At 44.1% G+C, this 22,390-nt stretch overlaps 1 protein-coding gene across 1 annotated transcript in view; it reads left to right on the forward strand.

The window, feature by feature from the left end:
* Window positions 1-22,390, forward strand: part of SMPX (small muscle protein X-linked) — a 352,501-nt gene that overhangs the window by 162,599 nt on the left and 167,512 nt on the right. The gene's annotated exons all lie outside the window — the stretch shown is intronic.

Here is a 22,390-nt window from a genome sequence, read left to right on the forward strand (position 1 = left end):
AGTAGTCTCTCAGTCTCAGATGTTCTTTCTGGATGCTGGTTGCAATGTCCGCTTTGGCCTGATATCCCACATCTCAACATCAATGTTCCCTCTAATTATTTTTCTCTATGTGCAGGACTGGTTGGCTGTTATTTTCCATGGGTGCAACTGACTAATAAGTTATGCCACTGTGTGAGCATGCAAAGTTAGTGAGCTAATGTCTCTGAATAGAGTTTGGAAAGGAATTTCTGCTTTCCATCCCCTGCAACTCTTTACAAATCTGTGTAAAAGTTGTATCTTCCAACACTTTTTCCAAACACATTGGCTAAAAAATATGTTGTATGTTATTATAAAGACAGCTCATCAACTAGTCCAAGACTTCAATGTTTGCCAGAGTACCTAGCAAAAATACTGCTGTGCAGAGTAAAATGTGTGTTTTATGCCACTGAAAAAACACTCATGTGTAGTCCAAAAAACAAATATCGCTTTTCATAATTGATGTGGCTATCAAAAAAGTCAGACAGAATACAATATTTACAGATGGAATAGTGGCCATTAACAGGAATGTGTCAGAAAACATGACAATAGTAGTTCATGTACCACTTTTATGAAGTTATTCAAGGGCCAGCAGAACAGTCATAGTTTGTATAAGGATATGTAATGTGTAATAATGATAATTGCATCAGAATAACTGCACCTCAGTATTTAATTATCAGAATTCCTGGCCCTCTGCTTACTGTCCACATTACATTGTCCTGTGACAACACTTACTCTAAAAAAGCCTTAAGAGGCCTAAACACCACTAATTTCTACTCTAAAAAAACAGGCAAATGTGCTCAACAAAAATGGGAAACAATGAACACAAGGGAGCCTACACCCGGCTTCTACCCACAAAGGTGCACTGATATTTTTTCAAGTTAGTTACCAGCTGAGCATTGGCATAGGAAAGAACTCTAATAAAATTGCTGCACGATCTCGAGAGGAGTATTAAGAGGAAAGAATATATTTTAATATGCATAAAATATCTGTATAACTTTTGTACTCCCTGAAAACTTATTTGAATCCAAGAAGGGAGCAAAATCTTATCAGAAACTTTGCTTGCAACCCTGACATAGGAAGTTAAATGACAGAGCTCATGATGCAGCCCATAGTTGCACCCCCCATCCTCACCACAGCCAAGACAAAATTCAAGAAGAGCCTTACTGAGGTTTCTTATGGAGCCCTGTTGAAGAAAATCACATATATATGCCTATTAAGTTAATAGCAGCAATGCTCAGGGGTACAACAGACTGAGTGCCATCTTCTGTAACCAGGGACCCCTCTTCTGTAATTAATTGCTATCACTTAAATAAGTCTCTCCTGGATGCTTGAGTCAATAAACAAATAACCCATGATTATATAGAAAAGCCCTCAGTAGTGGAGCATAGGTACAAACAGAAGGTGTAGTTTTCTACCCTTTAGAAAAAAACAAAAACATTTTCTTCCCTGTGCTGTTGAAACGTTTGACTTGGTTTTTTAACTTTTGCTGATTTGTTCATCACCAAGGAGTGTTCTCCTTTACCCTTCTGCCTAAAACCTTGCATCCCCTGGCTCCTGTGCTGTCCTCTGATACTAGTTGACAGAGCACTGTAAAAAGGTAGGGATTGTATCAGTAAACACTAATTGAGATATTTGCATACCAACAATACTTTGCAAGCACAATATATGTAAATGTTGCATTACAATATTTTGTGCATTTTAAGACAATGTCATATGAATCTGCATGTAAACAATTATGTTGCAGTGTTATTTCTTGCAACCTTCCCCACACCTACACCTCTATAGTATTATACAAGTTCTAAGTGAAGCTGTTTTTGTATAGCAGTGAGTTAAGTTCTATGTCCAATGGAACTCTGAACACTTGGAAAGGATGCAGATTGTGAGAAAGGCATTCTACTATCTGAATATCCATTGCCTTATATTATGGAGAAGAAATGCAAGGCACAGTCCATATCCATTATCCCTTGCAGGCCAAGTAAATGATATTGCAATGTTGCTCTCCACTTATAGGGTAATGTTATCAATGTTAAAGTAGGAGACGCTGAGCATGACATTTGTCTACTCAAAATCCTTAGACGACAAATTTGTATTTGAGTTTCATAATGTGTTAACTTGCAAGGGGACCGCTGCAAAGCACTTGCGTGACATATGTACAAAGAAGAGGAAGCATACACATCCTGTTAATGACTCCAATCAAGCATTCCCACTAGGTCAGTGCCTTGTCTGGGATTGCTCAAGGGAAGCCCTTATTTATATATTTTTATGACACGTTATACTCTGGATGATGAACCCTTGTATCACGCCCCTCTCTTTGAATTCCCCTGACCTCACTGAGCCAAGAAGTGGGTTTGTTTTGCAAATTAAAAAGGTTTATTTGAAAAATTAAACAATAGATATATACCACACTTTTATAATACATTAATATTTGATATCACACTTAGACATATGACAGTGAGTGATCAACAATGGATGATGTTATACTAGCACACTGGTTTAATTACTTAGGAGTAGTATAGAGGATAAGGTAGCTGAGAATGCTTTATATGGTACAAGGAAATGCATGGTGGAAAAGAAGCAACACAGGAATAAACTTGATATGATTTCAGCAAAACATAATATAATCACTTTTCCCCTTTTGGCAATTCACCCCTCCTCTATGCAATGTAAGGAGGTGGAAGTAACACACACAGCCTTCAGGAATACAATTACAGTACAATACGAATTCAGTTCCCCCCTAGCAAGCTTAGAGAAACAGGGATGATTTTAAACACAGGCAAAGTACTTTAAAGGTGGTATGCAAAGAAGGGAGAAATATGCTAAAAAGGATTTTGATTCCCTCTAGAGGTTCAGAGTGAGTATAGCTACTTTAAATTAGTTCAGGATCACTTTAGAAATGCTCTATGAATGATTGTCAGGTAGCAAACGAATTTCAGCAAAGGAAAGCAAGGAGCTGCTATTTATACACGTGGCTGGAATGAAGCAAAATGTCAAATCGCGGCAATTTAGTCGCGGGCGTCGAGCGCAATTCCGGAGGAAGTATAAGGAGTAGCAAGTCGGTTTAGAGCTTGTTAGAAAGCTTAGAATCTCAGCTTTAAATAAAACGGTTCAAGAGATATGGACGATTTTGTGGAGGTAGATTTTCAGAAATGAAATTCTAAAGTTTCAGAATGACAGATGACAGTTTTGCAGCTTTAAAGTCACAGAAGGACACACAATGCTATGGTGGAGTTCTAGATAGGTTAAAATAGTTTGAATAGATTATTTGAAACTAAGAGATTGGTTTTGCACAGTTCTGGCTGAGTACTCACACTATATTTTGGACAGGAATGCGACTTCGTCACGGATCGGGTAAATATTGGCTGCGGTTCTCTCACCACTGGGTACTGGTTCTCTGGTTCTGCTCACAGTGATGTGGGTCAGCTCTCAGCACTGCACAGTGATCTGGTCTGGGTCTGGTCTCTCTGGATCTCTGGTCTCTCTGGATAATTCTGCCTTCTGGGTCTGCTACCGGTTCTGGCAAAAGTTCTTGGCAAAGAATTCAAACAGCTCGTCTGGCTGTTGAATAGTTTGCAAATGATTTGGAGGCCTGCTGAAACAGGATTCAGCTTGTGGATTCAGGACCCTCTGGAACAAGTTCTGGAGTTCAGTTCTGGTCTCTGGAGATTGATGGATTTGAAGTCTGGAGTCTCCCGGCAAAGCGTCCCGCAAGAAAGTGGAAAGTGAACGTCCCTGTCTGGCTTCCAGTGGCTCTTTTTATGTCTTTAGAAAGTGGGTGTGTGTGTAGCATAACTGAGCCTGCCCCTCTCAACTTATCATTGGCCCAGTCCTCCTCTCTCCCTTGATTGGGGGAACTGAGTTGTGAGTCAGAGTGATGAGGTAGGTTTATGGTCAGAGGATCCTCCCCTTGTCAAATTGCACACAAATCTATTTCTGATCCAAATACATATTTCCCAGATACACAAGTGGTTGACATAACATGTACATATTACAGATTACTTATGGTACATTCTGTTCCAACTCTGATGTTTCTAAGAGCTTGCATTAAAAAATGACAACTTATTTTCGGTTTTAGTTGGTTTAACAATATCGGACGTTTACCAAAAATGGCACACATGTACACCACCTTTCTACACATATTCCAGTAACATTTCATTTTTCTAGCGTGAACCCCGTGTCTGCAATCTCCATAATTCATGGGGTTTTGCCTCAGAACATGGTACAGAGTTCTAACACCTCTTAAAATGTGCACAGGAAAAATCACAAGAATGATGATGTTATTTATATAATATTTACAAGTCCGCACTATGAGTTATCCATCTTTTTAAAATTGTGCTCTGGCCCCGAGGGGTGTGGTTTTCCAAAGCACATGGTGGAATTTCTGGTTTATCCACTTCCCCCAAGCTCAGCTTGCTCACAGATGCAGTGCCCCTCCCCGTTTCCTTCCAAGAGGAAGCCATTTACGACCCCCCTAATTTAACATTTGCCTGGGACAAGGACAGTGCTTTGTTTAGTTTCCTGCAGTCCCCAGGTGCCACTCCCCTAATTCAATCAGAGAGGTGTCATCTCCTTTTGGCAGGGGCAGCAGAATGCAGCCAGGCCTGGGAACACAGCTGCTGATCAAGTTTCAACTCCTGTCGGGGGTAGTTGCTGGGCAGAATTCACTCTCTTCAAGCCAGGCTTCAGCCAAATGTCACTTTGGTTCCCAGTTTTCTACATTCAAACCAAACTTGCAATTTTTACACATGCAGCTAGAACACTGATTCTAAGTTCAAAACTATGACATTTAACAGTTGCAAACTATGTGACACTCAACAGTAGGTCACGCATTTATTTTAAACATTTAGATTTTAGTGTCTTTCAGTCCAATTTAACTTAGGCTGCTGACATCCACAGCTCAGCCAGTTTCATTATGAACATTATTTTGGGCACTTTCTCTTTCCAGATTTTGTATGCACACAAGTCTACCTTCTGCCAAATGTCTGCTGGTGTTCATTGAGATTTTTGAATATCTTGCAATGTTTAAAATAGGCATTTTTAGCTTGCATTTCAGAGAAACAAAGGTGATTTCAAAGCACTTTCTGAGCTAACCGGCACTGCTGTCTTTCCTTTTGCACACATTTCACCCATGGCACTCCTGGCCCCTCTCGCTCACACTGGTGGGTGGCAGGTCAGGCGACCATTTTGTTGTGCGCAAAGACTGCGCGGTTCTCCAGGATTCTGGCGCAAATGTGGGATTTCCGCCCTCTTGGATTTCCTAAGCCCACAGCACCAAGTGTTGTAGCATAATAGTCCAAACGTGGGTCATGACACCCAACAAGCCCCCCCGCCCGACTGCGCTATGATTTTGAGTCGAGGGGGAGTCGGGTGCAAAGGATGTTTTGATCCACGCGCTGGTATGTCCACATCCTCTTCTTCCAATTCCGCAGATGGCACAATTCAGCATCTTTTCCTCCATCCGGTTGGATCGATCGGTTCTCCGCGCCTGTCCTGATGGGAATATTGGGCGGTACCCCGGGCCCCTCGGATCTTTGCTCCCGGTCTCCAGGTCGTCTTCCGTGGTCAGTCTCTGGGTTTCATCTCTCCTAGGATGATAAAGCAAAGCAGCAATACACATTCCTAGACATTTTTCCACCACTATTAATGGTGTGGCGAACATATACATTTTATACATCCGGATACATTTTTCAGTCTTGTTTTTAAAAACAAGATATAACAGGAAACATTTTCATACCAGAATCATGATATTTTAGAGACTATATGTGGGATATTTTAGGGTTGGAACTGAATTACTCTGGAGCGGCCCCCTCTGGGATTCCAGAGGATTCCTCCAGTTGCTGCAGAGTGTGCCTGGGATGGCAGCACTTTAGCTGATTTATATGTACCCACTTGTCTCCCCTTCCACCAGACTACCTTTGGGGATGCAGATCTTATAAGCTACTGGTGAGACCTTGTCTATAATTTCAAACGGTCCCTTCCATGTAGGCAAACATTTTCGCTGTTTGGCCTGGTTTCTTAGGAAATTGTATAGATAGACCCGGTCTCCCACATTATATACTTTCCTGGACATTTTCAAATTGTAATGGGTCTTCACGCTATCAGCTGATCTTTCTAGATTCCGCTGAGCATAGGCAAAAGCGTGTTGGAGGTGTTTCCTCAAATTCTCCACATATTCATGAGTTGTGGAGGCATTGATCAACGTCTGCTCTTGGGTCCTGTAGAGCAAATGCTGGGGAAGCACCATCTTGCGTCCAGTCATCAGCTCAAACGGTGACATTTTAGTTGCAGATGAAGGGGTAGATCTGATGGCCATTAGGACCAGAGGTAATCGGATATCCCAACTTGGCCCAGAATCTGCCACAAACTTTTTTAATATGCTCACAATGGTTCTGTTGTATCTCTTCACTGCACCAGAAGAGGCTGGCCGGTAAGCAAGATGTAGCTTCCTTTTGACCCCCAGTATCTCCCACATCTTTGTCATTACCTCGCTGGTGAAATGGCTACCTCTGTCTGACTCAATCCTTTGAGGTAGACCAAAACGGGAAAAGATGTGGTTAATCATCAGGACAGCTGCTGTTTCTGCCTTGCAGTTTGGGGCCGGGAGACATTCCACCCACTTGGTAAACAAGCATGTGACTGTCAACATGTACTTGTTTCCTCTAGACGAGCGAATCACAGGGCCTGCGAAGTCGATTTGCAAATCTGACCATGGCAGTGTCATCCCCCTCTTTTGGAGAGGCGCCCGGTGTGTGAGGGATTTTGGCTGAAATTGTGCACACACAAGACACCCCTTCAAGTATTGGTCGAGGTCCTGCCCCATGTGTGGCCAGTATGCCACCTCTCTTAAGATCTCCAGTGTTGTGTGAAACCCCCTATGACAGGCTGTGGCCGCATCATGGGCGTGACTTAACATCAGACTTCGGAATGAGGTAGGAACCACCCACTGATCATGGCCAGCTTGGGATTTCCTTACCAACAAACCGTCTTGGATTCGGAACATTTTTGGACATTTCATCAACACTCTTAGGTCCTCTTTCCCAACGTAATCGGTATCCGTCAGGGGAAATTTCTTAGGGTCCTCAATGTGTTGGTAAAACTTACCAATTATTGGATCCCCCTTCTGAGCCGTAATTAAATCAGAATCAGGGGTCTCCTTACTCCATTGTGCAGTTGAAAGATTGTTGTGAGCATTTGTCTGGGACCTAGTGATAGCAGTGACCTGGATTTCCCCCAACAGGGACTCTATTTCTATTATATCCCCTTGGTTGGCCCTGGTTTTGGTCAGCTGATCAGCTAAGTCATTTCCAGTTTTGTCTGGTCCCTCTACTTTGGAATGACCCTTGATCTTTTTCCAGTAGATGGTCATCCCATTCGAGGTCACCAGATCATCAATATTTTGGATTAACTTCCCATGTTTCAAGGGTTTGTTATTAGCACATAACATGCCTCTGGTTTTCCAAATAACCAGGTGCTCCACAAACCCGTTCCGTACATAATCTGAATCTGTGATTATGACCAGTTCATGGAGTTGATGTTGGACAGCAGTGAGGATGGCTTAATGCACAGCCATCAACTCTGCTACTTGACTACTTCGGGGACCGATTTTGTACCCAGTGGAGGGTTCTGGAGACTCATTCACCCACGCATTCCCTACGCCAGCCACCAGTTCTTTTTCCCCGTTGTTTTCACAATGGTAAGAGCATCCATCCACATAGACAGTGGGCATTCCCTCACCCTTGTCTTCTTCAAAGACTTTGTGTGGGGAATTAAGGTATGCCTCCATGTTGTCCTTGATTTTTAGACTTTTGTCCTCGAGACCGTTTTCTCTGGCATAATCATGCAATTCAGCCAGACCTTGCACGAGGGGACTCTTCTTGTTTTGGCCATATCTGACCTCCACAGGAAAGCCTTGCATTGACAGAATCCAGGAAGTAATTCGGGAATTACTCACATTTCCGGCCCGGATTCTGTCACTTTGGAGGTATTGCAGAGGCTGGTGTGGAGTCTCCACTATGATGTGTTCCCCATGGATGAACGGGCGGTAATTCTTCAATGCCCACACCGTTGCCAGGAGTGCCTTCTCACAATCGTTGAATTTTTCCTCCACAGAGGATAAAGTTTTGCTCGCATAGGAGATTACTTTATTGACCTTGTCATGCTTTTGGTATAATACTGCCATCAAGCACGTATTAAAGAACCCTGTCTCCAGGAAGAACTCCTTGTTTTTGACAGGGTAAGCTAGTGAAGGCGCTTGTGAGAGGCTTCTTTTGAGTTGTCTTTCTGCCTCGTATTGTTCTGGACCCCATTCCCACTTGACCCCCCCCTTCAAGAGATGAATCAGGGTTCTGGTGATCTCTGCGTAGCCCTCAATGAACTTTCTGCTGTAATTAGTCAGTGCAAGGTGGCTCCTTAGTTCCCGCAGAGTTGTGGGATCCTTCATTTTCTGAAGTGCTTCCACTTTCTTTTCTTGGGGACAGAGACCCTGAGGAGTAATCTCATGCCCCAAGAAATTAACACGGGTTCTACACCACTGTGCTTTCTGAAACAAAAGTTTTGCTCCGGCGGCCCTTAACTGTGTCAGAACATAACGGATCTCCGCTATGTGTTCTTCCCCAGATGAACTTTTGATGAGGACATCATCTACATAAGCCAGGTTACCCCTCGCACCCAGGTCGGGCATGGCCTTATGTAGGAAAATTTTGAATTCATTGCCGGAGTTGAGGTATCCGAAGGGAGTCCGGGTCCATGTGTACTGCTGGCCCCCAAAGGTAAAAGCCAGTTTGTATTGGTCCTCCCTACTGACAGGCACGGTCCAGTATCCATTGGTCAGGTCTATTGCTGTGAATACCTGTGACCCCTGAATCTGGGCCAGCCCTTGGTCAATGTAGGGAAGAGGCCATCGGGAAGTATGGACCCATTTGTTGAGCTCCCTAAGGTCGGCGCAGAGTCTCCACTGGCCGTTGGGCTTCAATATTCCCAGCACCGGATTATTGAAGGTGCTGTGTACTGGACGGATTATTCCCCGGGACTCAAGGTTCTTAATTATTTCAGTAAGGGACTCCATTGTTGCGAGAGGCAAGCGATATTGCTTCACAAACACTGGAGTCATGCCAGGGTCCGTGGGAATTGTTGTTGTGTGGATGTCAGTGCGACCACAGTCATATGAGTCTACCACAAAGAGATCTTGGAAATCCAAGAAAATTTGTTTCAAATTTTGCTTCTGTTCTAGAGTCACACAGGCATCAGCTAGGTTGACTCTCTCTTCCACCATCTGCCTGAAGCCTGTAAAGACTTTTGGTTTTGCTATCTCAGCGGCCTTCTCCAGCTGGGTGGAGAAGTCCCTGTTCAGAGTGATTATTTGGACTGGAGGCTTCAGGTGGGAAAGGCAGCCCTCATGGACCTGGAAAATCACCTCATCCCTTCTGAAGTCACAAGTCACGTCTTCCTTACCATAAGGGCAGGAAGTGTACACCAGGAACTTCCCCCCATGTCAGGTAAAGATCCTGTCTGGTGTTGTATTGTCATCACTGTCACTGTCAAAACAGTCCTGGGGGATTGGTCCTAACAGTTCATTTCCTAAATCAATGGAGAAATGTCTGTCATCAACCGCCATTCCAACAATGGTGCCTGCGGCTAGAGTAATACTCTGTAAGTCGCTGTTATCCACCTCTATTGGAATGGTGTCATGTTGTATGTTAACTAATGGTGTTGGGTTTACCCCCAACCCTTGCTGTTGGGGAGAAGCATTTAGATGAATATAAGCATCAGGGTTTTTCCATTTTTGTCCCCTTTTAACTTTCACTTCCAGGGAGAATTGTCGGGTCCTTTCTGGGATGTTGACTTCCTCTATAACCTGAATTTCAACTGCATAAGGTAGCAATTGAGCTGACCTAAATGCTTTTTCTGGATCATCAAAGCCCATGGGATTATCTGCTAATCGGGACCAAGCTTTGAAGTTTATTAGGTCCAAACTAATGGCAAAGCGATTGAGAATGTCACTGCCTAAGTAAAAGGCGGCAGTGACGTCTCGCACGACCCAACAATTATGGACTATGCTCTTGTTGCCAATGGAGATTTTGAGCATACACCTGCTTGGCAGGAGATGTTTGGAATTGGGTGTTTCCAGATCCATTTCCTATTTGTCTATCAGTTTGAATGTGGGAATGGCTGGATCTTTTGGGAGTTGGCGGAACATGGCTTCGCTGATGAAGCTCTTACCATTGTTCACACACACTCGAGCAAGAACAGAGTACTTCCCATCATTTAACTGAACAGGGATGAACAACTGCTCTCCAATTTGCTGAATATCAGCCAGGCTCTGAGCTGATTTCACATCTTTCTGGACTATAGGAGTGGGAGTGTCTGATTGTGGATAGGTAAAGAATTTCAGAGTGTTTCCTTCCAGTGTGGAATACCACCTTAAACTGGAAGGAAGGTTGTTTTCAGAAATAGAGAGAACCCCCCATCACCAGTCTGTTGTCCTACTGCTATTACTGTCACGTCTGGAATTTGGTTGTTCTGGAAGTGAAATTCTACTTGGTCAGATTTTTGTTCAACTATGTGGCAGGTGCCGTTTAAACTAATATGGTTGACACTCTGTTTTAATTTTTATTGGTCGGCTAGTCTAGGTCCAGAGGACCTTGTTTACGCAATCTATTAGGGGTGACAACCTTCTCAGGAGGTCATTCCCTAGTAAACAAGGGGTGCCCTCTGGAGTCACTACTATGACCGGGTGTTTCACTTTGTGTCGCCCAATTCTGATGTCCAAATCTGCAGTCCCCTCGACGGGAATTTCCTTCCCGTCAAAGTTTTGGAGTTGTCCAGGAAGAGAGGTGAGAGGAATACGGTAATTCTCCCCCTTCCTGCACTTAGTTCATCAAAGGCCCTTTTGGACAGAAGGGTAGCTTGGGATCCAGTGTCCACCAGTGCCAAAATTGTACCCTGCCCCTGTACTTGTACCGGGGCATAGTATCTTCCCTCCTTCTCCTCAAGGGGGCACAGATAATGCACATTTTTGGACAACTGGTGGGCTAACTTTCTGGTTTTGGACATGGCGAGAGAAGAGATGTGGGCAGAATTCAGTGGAGAGCCTGGGGAATCTGAAAGAAAAAGTTGGCAACTGGAAATGGTTTCGGATTCTGGGCCGCCCCCCCTTTTTGGAGGCAGTCATCAGGATGGGTTTGACCCATGGGATTTGGGTATTGTTGGTTCTGGGATAGAATGATGGGCAGCGACAACTCAATCTCCACATCTACCCAGTCTATTGATTCAGTTTTAGGTTCCCCTGGTTCCGGTTCTGGGCCGCACCTGCCTTTTTGGAGGCAGTCACCAGGATGGGTTTGAACCAGGGGTTTTTGGTATTGTTGGTTCTGGGATAGAATGATGGGCGGCGACAGCTCAATCCCCACATCTACCCAGTTTGGATTGAAACCCCTTGGACCTATTTTTCCTTGGGAGGAGTTCCCCCATCTCTGGGGAAAGGATCTTCTCCATCTCTGAAGGAGAAGATCCTTTCCCCAGGAACCTCTTGGATCCCTCTCCCTCAAATTGGGAGACCTGTACCTCCTTCACAAAATGGGTCTGTTTGGGTCCTTTGTTTCTCCTACCTCCTCTTTGCTCCTTGGGTGGCAGACTGGCAGACTTTCAGGGGTAGGAGATTTTGTTTCCGGTTCCTGGTTTTCCAGGGGCTGTTTACAAGTTGGGAAGGAAGCTTTCTCCAAGGCTTTACACCCCCCTTCCCCTTGTGCCTCCTCCCTGGGAACCGGTGGGTTATCGGGGTGCTGCCCCCGTCAGTGTTCTGGAGCACCAGGCCCAAAGTCTGGGGCTTTCTGCAGTGGCATGCTCATCTGAGGGTTCTGTTGAGCCCTCAGTATGTGACCCAGATCCCGTGCCATATTTTGGACCTGGCGCTCAAGTTGTGAAACCCGCTCAGGCTGATACGGGGTTCTGTTTTCTCCCCTGGGCTGATCCCGGGAAGGGTAGCTATCCCTTCTCTGGTAATACCCTGGGTTGGGAAGATTTGGGTACCCCTCCACTCTTGGCCTCCTCTCTCCCGGATTAGGTTGTCTGGGCTCAGGGAATTGGGGAAAGAAGGATGGATGATTTTGGGGTTGGAAATTGGGTGGATACCTGGGAAAAAAGTTCTGTCCAGTGTTTGGGGAATTTCTGCCCTACTGTGGGGAGTTAGGTGCTTGGCTGGATCCCCCCCTTGGGCTGGGGGAGTCCACACATAACCCATGATTGGTCTGTTTCCCTTGTAGCGGGGACTTACATAGTCAGGGGAGCGAGGGACCCCATTTGTGGGATTACCTCCTTGACTCCATGTCTGTGACTAGCCCGAGGGCCTTCTTGGCTCTGAATTATTTGGTGCAGGCAGGTTTTTAGGGCCCCCCATCTCCAAATCTAAAACGGGGGCAACCTTTACCTCTGCCACCTTGGCAGCAGCAGGGGTGCTTTTTGGGCTGATTCTTATTTTTCACCAGTTTCTGCACCTCATAGATGCGGGTGGCTTGCTCAATGACCCAGTCTAAAGATATTTTCTCGTGAAAATCTCTCACAAGCTGGGTCATTATGTATTTGGGGAGAGCATGGAAAATGTGTTGATGAATTCTCTGCTGTCCGTGCGCACCCTTCTGGTGGTCTGCGCAAAGGCACGCTTCATTTCTTGCACGAATTCTTGTGGGGCCTGATCCTCCCCACATTGCAAATTGTAGGCTGCCTTGCGAGCCTCTTGGGGATTCCGGTGAACAGAAAAATGTTTCAAGATGGCCGCCCTATATGTGGAGCATCTTGAATGGTTTTGGTCCTCCAGCCCCGCAAAGAAACTGGAGTATTCTGGGGAGAATGTCCATTTGACATACTGAATGGAGCTACTGCTGTCCTTCAAATGGAAAGTCTCCATCATTTTCTCATAGAGCTCTAAGTGTTCCCAAACAGAATACTTGGCGTTCTTGTGATAAGGCGTGATGACACTCCTTATTGCCTTGATCTGCTTTAAGGGGTCCTTAAGCAAAGCCCTTTTTGCCTTATTGGCCTTTTTGGTCCTGGTCCACTCATCTTCTGACTCAGAAGCACTGCTCCCAGAGGTGCCCGTCTGATCTTCCAGGCTCTCCCGGATTCTGCGAGCCTGGGAATGGCTGGCAGAATGTGGGGACCTGGTCTCCTGTGTCCTAGGCCGCTCAGAGGAGTCTTCAGATCCCTCCTTGCTGCCAGGATTTTATGGGTACCCCCCCACTGACCTAACTGGGCAGAGGTTTTTAGGATGCCCTTAGTGGGTCTACTTTCCTGGGGTTCCCCACTAAATTGCACTGTGCTTGGGTGCCCATACCCAAATGCCCTCCCATCCATTGCTGGGAAGTACTGGTCTATGAACCCAATACTTTTGGCCGGATAGTAATCTGCCCTCCCTGGGGCCCTGTGCTCATGTGCGCCAGGGGACATGGGGGTGGCAGAGTCCAAGGACTTGGAGAGATGAAGGCCTCTGGTACTAGGGCTCCTGAGGTTATGCTCAGGTGTTTCCCTTTCCCAGCGAACTTCATCTCTATCAGCCCCTGCTCCCTGTTGGAATGCAAGAGCCTGCGCTTTCAGTTCCTCAGTTAAGGCCTTACTAGACTCTATCAGTCTCTCCTCCATGGCTCCCTGTTGCTGGAGCCTATCATTGTTCTGGCTGAGAGCCTCATTCTCTCTCTGTGCCTCCTTATTGGTCCTGGAATACTGGGCCAGTCTTTGCTGCAGGAGGGTTACCTCCTGAGTCCCATCCCTACTGGCCTGCTCCTTTCTTGCCAGAGCATTTTCCACCCTCCTGGTGTGCTCTAACAAGTTCTGATGCTCTTTTTGGAGGTCACCCAGCCCCTGGAGGGCCAGGTGATTTCCTTCAATTTTTTCTTTTAATTGGCAGACTTCCTGACCTAAGGTGTCCCTTTCCTGACTAAGAGCCTGCATCTGTGCCGCCAGGTCGTCCCTCTGCCTTTGAAAGGCACTAACTTTCTGGTGTTCTTGATCAAACTCTGCCTGGATATCCAGGTCTTTCAAAATCAATGTATTGCTTTCCTCTTTCTCTCTGTCTAGTCGGATTTGCAGGGTGGCTACCTGCTCTGTGCATGCCCTGTTAAAGTCTAGTTGTTGCTCCAGCTTTTTCTGGCTCTGCAGTAGGGAGTCCAAACCTTCTTGGTACTCCTTCTGCAAGACCAGAAATCTGGTATCCCGGACGAGCTCCCACTCTGTTAATGACTCCAATCAAGCATTCCCACTAGGTCAGTGCCTTGTCTGGGATTGCTCAAGGGAAGCCCTTATTTATATATTTTTATGACACGTTATGCTCTGGATGATGAACCCTTGTATCACGCCCCTCTCTTTGAATTCCCCTGACCTCACTGAGCTAAGAAGTGGGTTTGTTTTGCAAATTAAAAAGGTTTATTTGAAAAATTAAACAATAGATATATACCACACTTTTATAATAAATTAATATTTGATATCACACTTAGACATATGACAGTGAGTGATCAACAATGGATGATGTTATACTAGCACACTGGTTTAATTACTTAGGAGTAGTATAGAGGATAAGGTAGCTGAGAATGCTTTATATGGCACAAGGAAATGCATGGTGGAAAAGAAGCAACACAGGAATAAACTTGATATGATTTCAGCAAAACATAATATAATCACTGTTCCCCTTTTGGCAATTCACCCCCCTCTATGCAATGTAAGGAGGTGGAAGTAACACACACAGCCTTCAGGAATACAATCACAGTACAATACAAATTCAGTTCCCCCCTAGCAAGCTTAGAGAAACAGGGATGATTTTAAACACAGGCAAAGTACTTTAAAGGTGGTATGCAAAGAAGGGAAAAATATGCTAAAAATGATTTTGATTCCCTCTAGAGGTTCAGAGTGAGTGATAGCTACTTTAAATTAGTTCAGGATCACTTTAGCAATGCTCTATGAATGATTGTCAGGTAGCAAACGAATTTCAGCAAAGGAAAGCAAGGAGCTGCTATTTTTACACGTGGCTGGAATGAAGCAAAATGTCAAATCGCAGCAATTTAGTCGCGTGCGTCGAGCGCAATTACGGAGGAAGTATAAGGAGTAGCAAGTCGGTTTAGAGCTTGGAATCTCAGCTTTAAATAACAGTTAAATCACGCTTCTATCACAAACGGTTCAAGAGATACGGACGATTTTGTGCAGGTAGATTTTCAGAAATGAAATTTTAAAGTTTCAGAATGACAGATGACAGTTGTACAGCTTTAAAGTCACAGAAGGACACACAATGCTATGGTGGAGTTCTAGATATGTTAAAATAGATTGAATTTGATTATTTTAAACTAAGAGATTGGTTTTGAACAGTTCTAGCTGAGTACTCACACTATATTTTGGACAGGAATGCGACTTCATCACGTATCGGGTCAGGATTGGCTCCGGTTCTCTCGCCACTGGGTACTGGTTCTCTGGTTCTGCTCACAGTGGTCTGGGTCAGCTCTCAGCACTGCACAGTGATCTGGTCTGGGTCTGGTCTCTCTGGATCTCTGGTCTCTCTGGATAATTCTGCCTTCTGGGTCTGCTACCGGTTCTGGCAAAAGTTCTTGGCAAAGAATTCAAACAGCTCGCCCGGCTGTTGAATAGTTTGCAAATGATTTGGAGGCCTGCTGAAACAGGATTCAGCTTGTGGATTCAGACCCCTCTGCTACAAGTTCTGGAGTTAAGTTCTGGTCTGTGGAGATTGATGGATTTGAAGTCTGGAGTCTCCGGGCGAAGCGTCCCGCAAGAAAGTGGAAAGTGAATGTCCCTGTCTGGCTTCCAGTGGCTCTTTTTATGTCTTTAGAAAGTGGGTGTGTGCGTAGCATAACTGAGCCTGCCCCTCTCAACTTATCCTTGGCCCAGTTCTCCTCTCTCCCTTGATTGGGGGAACTGAGTTGTGAGTCAGAGTGATGAGGTAGGTTTATGGTCAGAGGATCCTCCCCTTGTCAAATTGCACACACATCTATTTCTGATCCAAATACATATTTCCCAGATACACAAGTGGTTGACATTACATGTACATATTACAGATTACTTATGGTACATTATGTTCCAACTCTGATGTTTCTAAGAGCTTGCATTCAAAAATGACAACTTATTTTTGTTTTTAGTTGGTTTAACAATATCGGACATTTACCAAAAATGGCACACATGTACACCGCCTTTCTACACATATTCCAGTAACGTTTCATTTTTCTAGCGTGAACCCCATGTCTGCAATCTCCATAATTCATGGGGTTTTGCCTCAGAACATGGTACAGAGTTCTAACACCTCTTAAAATGTGCACGGGAAAAATCACAAGAATGATGATGCTATTTATATAATTTCCACAAGTCCGCACTATGAGTTATCCATCTTTTTAAAATTGTGCTCTGGCCCCGAGGGGTGTGGTTTTCCAAAGCACATGGTGGAATTTCTGGTTTATCCACTTCCGCCAAGCTCAGCTTACTCACAGATGCAGTGCCCCTCCCCGTTTCCTTCCAAGAGGAAGCCATTTACGACCCCCCCTAATTTAATATTTGCCTGGGCCAAGGACAGTGCTTTGTTTAGTTTCCTGCAGTCCCCAGGTGCCACTCCCCTAATTCAATCAGAGAGGTGTCATCTCCTTTTGGCAGGGGCAGCAGAATGCAGCCAGGCCTGGGAACACAGCTGCTGATCAAGTTTCAACTCCTGTCGGGGGTAGTTGCCGGGCAGAATTTACTCTCTTCAAGCCAGGCTTCAGCCAAATGTCACTTTGGTTCCCAATTTTCTACATTCAAACCAAACTTGCAATTTTTACACATGCAGCTAGAACACTGATTATAAGTTCAAAACTATGACATTTAACAGTTGCAAACTATGTGACACTCAACAGTAGGTCACTCATTTATTTTAAACATTTAGATTTTAGTGTCTTTCAGTCCAATTTAACTTAGGCTGCTGACATCCACAGCTCAGCCAGTTTCATTATGAACATTATTTTGGGCTCTTTCTCTTTCCAGATTTTGTATGCACACAAGTCTACCTTCTGCCAAATGTCTGCTGGTGTTCATTGAGATTTTTGAATATCTTGCAATGTTTAAAATAGGCATTTTTAGCTTGCATTTCAGAGAAAAAAAGGTGATTTCAAAGCACTTTCAGAGCTAACCGGCCCTGCTGTCTTTCCTTTTGCACTAATTTCACCCATGGCACTCCTGGCCCCTCATGCTCACACTGGTGGGTGGCAGGTCAGGCGACCATTTTGTTGTGCGCAAAGACTGCGCGGTTCTCCAGGATTCTGGCGCAAATGTGGGCTTTTCCGCTCTCTTGGATTTCCTAAGCCCACAGCACCAAGTGTTGCAGCATAATAGTCCAAACGTGGGTCATGATACCCAACAATCCAGGTAGCCTGCTCACTGACAGCATCCAATTTTTGGCTGAAAATTGGGTTACCTAAGTGGGTGATGCTTTTGATAAGGCATGAAAAGCAACAGAAATTCTGTCACTTGAACGTTATTCATATTACAACAAATATATAGCAAGTGGATGTAGGTAAGTCTGGTAACCTTTCGTAGAGCCAAGCGAGGAAGAGTCGACATTCATATCTAAACGTGTTCGGGGGCAGAAGTTATAGACATATGGTAAAAGTGCGGTAGAGTCCAGTATATGAGTCATGAGTGAGGAGGGAACATTATTTGGTTAATTTGTCCAGGCATATCTTGGTTAGATTCTTCTGTTCATGGAGCCACTTTTTTATATTAGATTTTAACCTTGTGGGAGGACTCTGTTGTTGGGGTTTTTAGGTTTTTTAGGTCACGCTTGCATAGTAGGGTAATGGAAATGAGCTATACCAGAATATCAAGATTAGTTTGTTATTTTAAGAGAAAACAAATGACAGGTTATTGTTGTGGCTTGTACTTTATTCAATCTTTTGAAGAGGTGAGAATTGTCTGTATGTGCTGCTAAAAATCCTCTGAGCGGAACCCAGAAGCAAGCTCTGCAAGCACACATGTGCGCAGCTTAGAGGGAACATTACTCAAGATAGAGGCCGAAAAACATAGGTTTTTTTAACCAAATTGTCCTTTATGGCTAAGTTTGGCGAAACAAAAGCTTTGCATGTTTATTTGCTGTCTCACACTGCCCCACTTATCCCCCCTTTGCACACCTCATATATCTACCCCTTAATTTTGGCAATATTTTCATTTGCTGCATTCCTTGTTCTGTTTTTAAAATGTTTAGAATGTCCACAGGGAATTCTGGGGTTGCTGTTGGTACTCCTGTTCACAAAAGAATTGCCTGGCATTTCGGTGCTGGACTGGCTTGGGCAGGACAAAGACTAATATATAGTGGAAATGTCTCTTCTGTGAAAGGATGGAGAGCTAGAGACTCTGGTTGAGACTCCTGTTCGGGATATAGGCTGGTAGAGAGATACTTCCAGGACCCCTCTTCTTTGTGATGGAATTTCCATATGGAAGGTTTTGTTCTTCCAATTGCGACCTTTAGGCTATGATGCCAACCCTGTAATTTATTGTTTGTTTTAGGGTATCCATATGAAACTGTTCACAAATACATTTTTAGGGTCGTATGCCAAAGCACATAATGTCTTCATATTATACTGAAATTCACTGTCCGTGCAGTATTTCATTTGCAGGCCATATTTTTGAATATTCCTCCATAGGCTCTAGCTAAAATGAAGAAAAAAAACACCCTTGAATACCAATTTCCGGGAATGTATGTGTTAACGCCTTGATAGCAGCTATCTCATCCATTCCGGAGGTTATGGGATGAGTGTGAGCGCTCGGCAGAATTACCTTAATTTTCACGAACGCTTCTCTGTATGGTTTCTCCAAACTATTACACATTAGAACATAAACCAATGGAAATAACTCATTGTCCACCATACCATGGATGCTGTATAGCTGTTTGCAGGGGTTAGGGTGATTTTCGGACGTACCGTGCATCATCCAGTTTGAACTATTTCCTAACCGTTGTAAGTTTTGTGCATTGGCAGCAATCATGAAATGATTCTCATTTTCATTGTTGTCATACGTTAAAAAAATTACCTCGCAGTGTTATTTCAAATTCTTCTGGTATAATCTGTCTGTGTTTTTAGGTATTTTGGGTAGTATTTCCTTCGAGTTCTTTTTATATATCAGTCGTATTTTTAACACTTTTGCACTGGGCATCCTCCAACCAGATGAGGTGGCAGTTCGCCCAGTAGCCCTCTCACTACTTAACCAGGAGAGCTTTGATATTTTGCCACTCTTATTTGCATCTCTTCTATCCTTTCCCTAACCTCAGTTTGACCTATAATAAGTTCATGGTTATGTTTTCTTACAAACATAATACACTCATCCTCGGTACATGCCCTTCCATTGCAGTTGTTGGCATAAGTAAGAGCGCATTTCCACCAGGTCTTATTGCTCTTTGGTCTTTCCTGTAAATAGATATATCCTTCATGACTTCATTGTTTTTTCCTTTTTTATTTAATATTACATACGTTGCGTTTTCCATATCTTGCACGTATCCTATTGTAATAAAACATGTCATCACGCTACTGTTTTGGTATTCATGTAAAATATTTTCTATTCCTATTCATGGTTTCTTTATTTTCTTGAAATATTTTATCCTTTTTCAGACTTAAGTTCGGCCAAAATTACGGACTTCAATGTCTTCTTCTTCGTTCGTGATATTGCTGTACTCTTTCAATGAGGTGCTCTGTTACAACATTTTCTTAAAATCTCCCATTCTCCCGTGAGACTACAAATGCTTATCCGGGTTCAGAAATTAATGTGAAGTCACAGTTGAATGTCGCTGCCTGAGGGTAAATACTGTATATTATCAAATGTTTTTATGCTTTCGTTTCAATTCTAATAATTAGTATATACATATATAAGAGGATTTATAGCTTTTCACGTGCCAACTCGCTGGTTGCAGTCGTTGTTCACTTACTCGCTTATTTCGTACGCAATGTTTTTCGTACTCTCGGCGATGACGTAGATCCCATCTCACAAGGTGATCTCCACCTGCTTCTAGTGCTATTTCTGGTTAGCAGCTGTCAGATTTATTCTTGAATACTTTTCCTTGCCAATTTGGCTAGTTTGGCTAACATGTATTGTCTTATTCTTCCATCAATTTTTAGAAAGAGTCACTTATAGGCCGTAGCAGCAGGCACTGCACATGCCAGTAAGTGCGCAATGGCTTGCATGACATTTTGAATGCTCCTAACTCCTAGCTTTGCTAATGAGCGGTTCCTTCAAATGTCGCTCTGTGGTGGGCAGAGTAAAACAAATTACACCAGTGGCTCATCGGCTTACTGTTTCAGGCGTATCCAGCAGAGGCTGTCCTTGCCTGGTGAATTCTTGATTCACGCTCATTGAAGGTACACAGAATTCTTGGAAAGCCTTGAACATTTTGAGACCTAATTTCTATGCCGTGTCTCCTGGACTGTGATGCAGATTGACGTCAATCCATGCCAGGGTAAGGGGTGGACAACCAGAACCATTGAGCAGACGAGGAAATGCGGGACAATAGGTGGTTGTTTGATTTTGGGACCCCAAAGGTTGTTCTGGACCCGTGGCAGACTGTAAATGTTCAAGTGCTACTTTTTTTCCAATTTAACTTATGCAGCTTTTCCATTCTGCAGATACGGAGAAACATTTGGAGGTGCCTTCTCTCTTAAGAGGCAGGTTTTGTGAAAGAAGGGCCTGCACGGGTATTGGTTATGGAAATTTGGGAGCCTGCACTCAACCCTGTCCTACTACCTGGCCAAAATATGCAATTGCACTGTGTGGCAAATGCAATGGTGATTATCTGCTTTAATGCACAAAACCATCCAACTTGCACTGATACTTGATATTCTGAATTTATATGGTAATTGAGAGGTATGCAATAGCACAGAAGCCAAGGCCTCTGTGTGTACCACTCCTAAATTACTGTGCGCTGACCAGTTCACTAGGAAGCAATGAGCCCAGTAGACAAAAGTTTTCCACTGTGCTGAAGAGAGTGTATCTCCTGGTATTTACATATCTCCTCTCCAATGGGTCTATACATGTAGGTGGTGTAAGGAACTCATGGTGGCCACAGTAAAGACAGACACAAGTGATCACAGTTCAAGGGTGTTTATTAAACTGTAAATGTGGGTTGGAAAAACGGCTAATCTAAACCTGAATCTAAGAGGAGACCAAGCTACAACCATCAAATAATAACAAGGCAGTCCTAGTGGTGTCTTGTCAAATAAAAGGGCCTAAACTAAGACAACGCTATTGCCAATCCTTACGCTAAATACAACAAAGAGTGTGGCATAGGATTCACAGGAAAGAAGTGTTCACAAACAATAAGTCAGGATGCAGTTGTCAGAGTCTCCTTTCCCCACATTTTGAGCACGGGACAAGGTGGGACTACTGAGCACAGCACATGCTTGAGCTTCTCCAGCACGAGTTAACAGTTCCGCTCTACAAAATGTCTCTTGCCTCCGAGGACCTGATGTGTTCCAAAACAAAAGAACAAACAAACGTTCTGTTCTGCTTGCACGTTGGGTGATGCTTTTCCACCCCTGGGTTCCCCTCTTCCGCGCTCAGATCCACAAGAAATTCTTAGCAATATCAGGTCCTTTGGTATAAAAAACTTCCCGCTTCCGAAGGTCTGATGGGCTCAAAATAATAATAAGAAAGTTAACAAAAGTTCCAAAGTTCTTCTCTGATTATCTCTGCTTGTATTTCGGTGATAGCTTTTCACCCCTGGGTCCCCCTCCTCTATCAGCCTCCCTCTGCGGGGTTCACTCTGGCATGTATTCAACAGACTTTCTCTATCGAACTTTTCTCTATTTCATTCACAGATTGGTGGATGATGGCTTTTCACCCTAGGATCCCCTCTTCCATGCTCAGACTCTTCTTGACTGTTTGCCTCCCTCTGCCGGGTTCACTACGGCTTTTAACACAATTTCATCTGTGACATTCACAAATCTTAATGTCTTTTTAAACAGGTCCCTGTGGGCATCTCTCTGCCGAGTTCACTCTTGTCAACCCACTGTTAATCGGGACTTTGGCTTTGCCCCTTCTTTATAGGCATCCTTACATTGGGTTCGATCTTGGCTACTTTGTCAATAAAACAGTTCCTACGATGCAGGACTCGCTTCCCTTAGTTTCTCAGCGTTCTGTTGGTGAAAGGCTTTCGATTGTACAAATGATTTTACTAGACCCCTGTATGACCACTGTGACCCCCCTTCTCGCCTTTCTTCCAAGTCCTTCTGGTAACGATAGTTTCAACAATAGGGTCTCCCCGGCTTGGTTGTAAGCTGAGAAGGGCCCTGTGTTCCTTTGATGTCTGCTGCAAAACTTGCTGGCTATTGTTTGTGGTCTTACCATTCCTTCTGCAGAGGTTTCACAGCCTTTGGTCGTA

The sequence above is a fragment of the Ambystoma mexicanum genome, chromosome 7q (genome assembly GCF_040938575.1).
Source record: "Ambystoma mexicanum isolate Mex_15411 chromosome 7q, UKY_AmexF1_1, whole genome shotgun sequence".
Taxonomy (NCBI): domain Eukaryota; kingdom Metazoa; phylum Chordata; class Amphibia; order Caudata; family Ambystomatidae; genus Ambystoma; species Ambystoma mexicanum.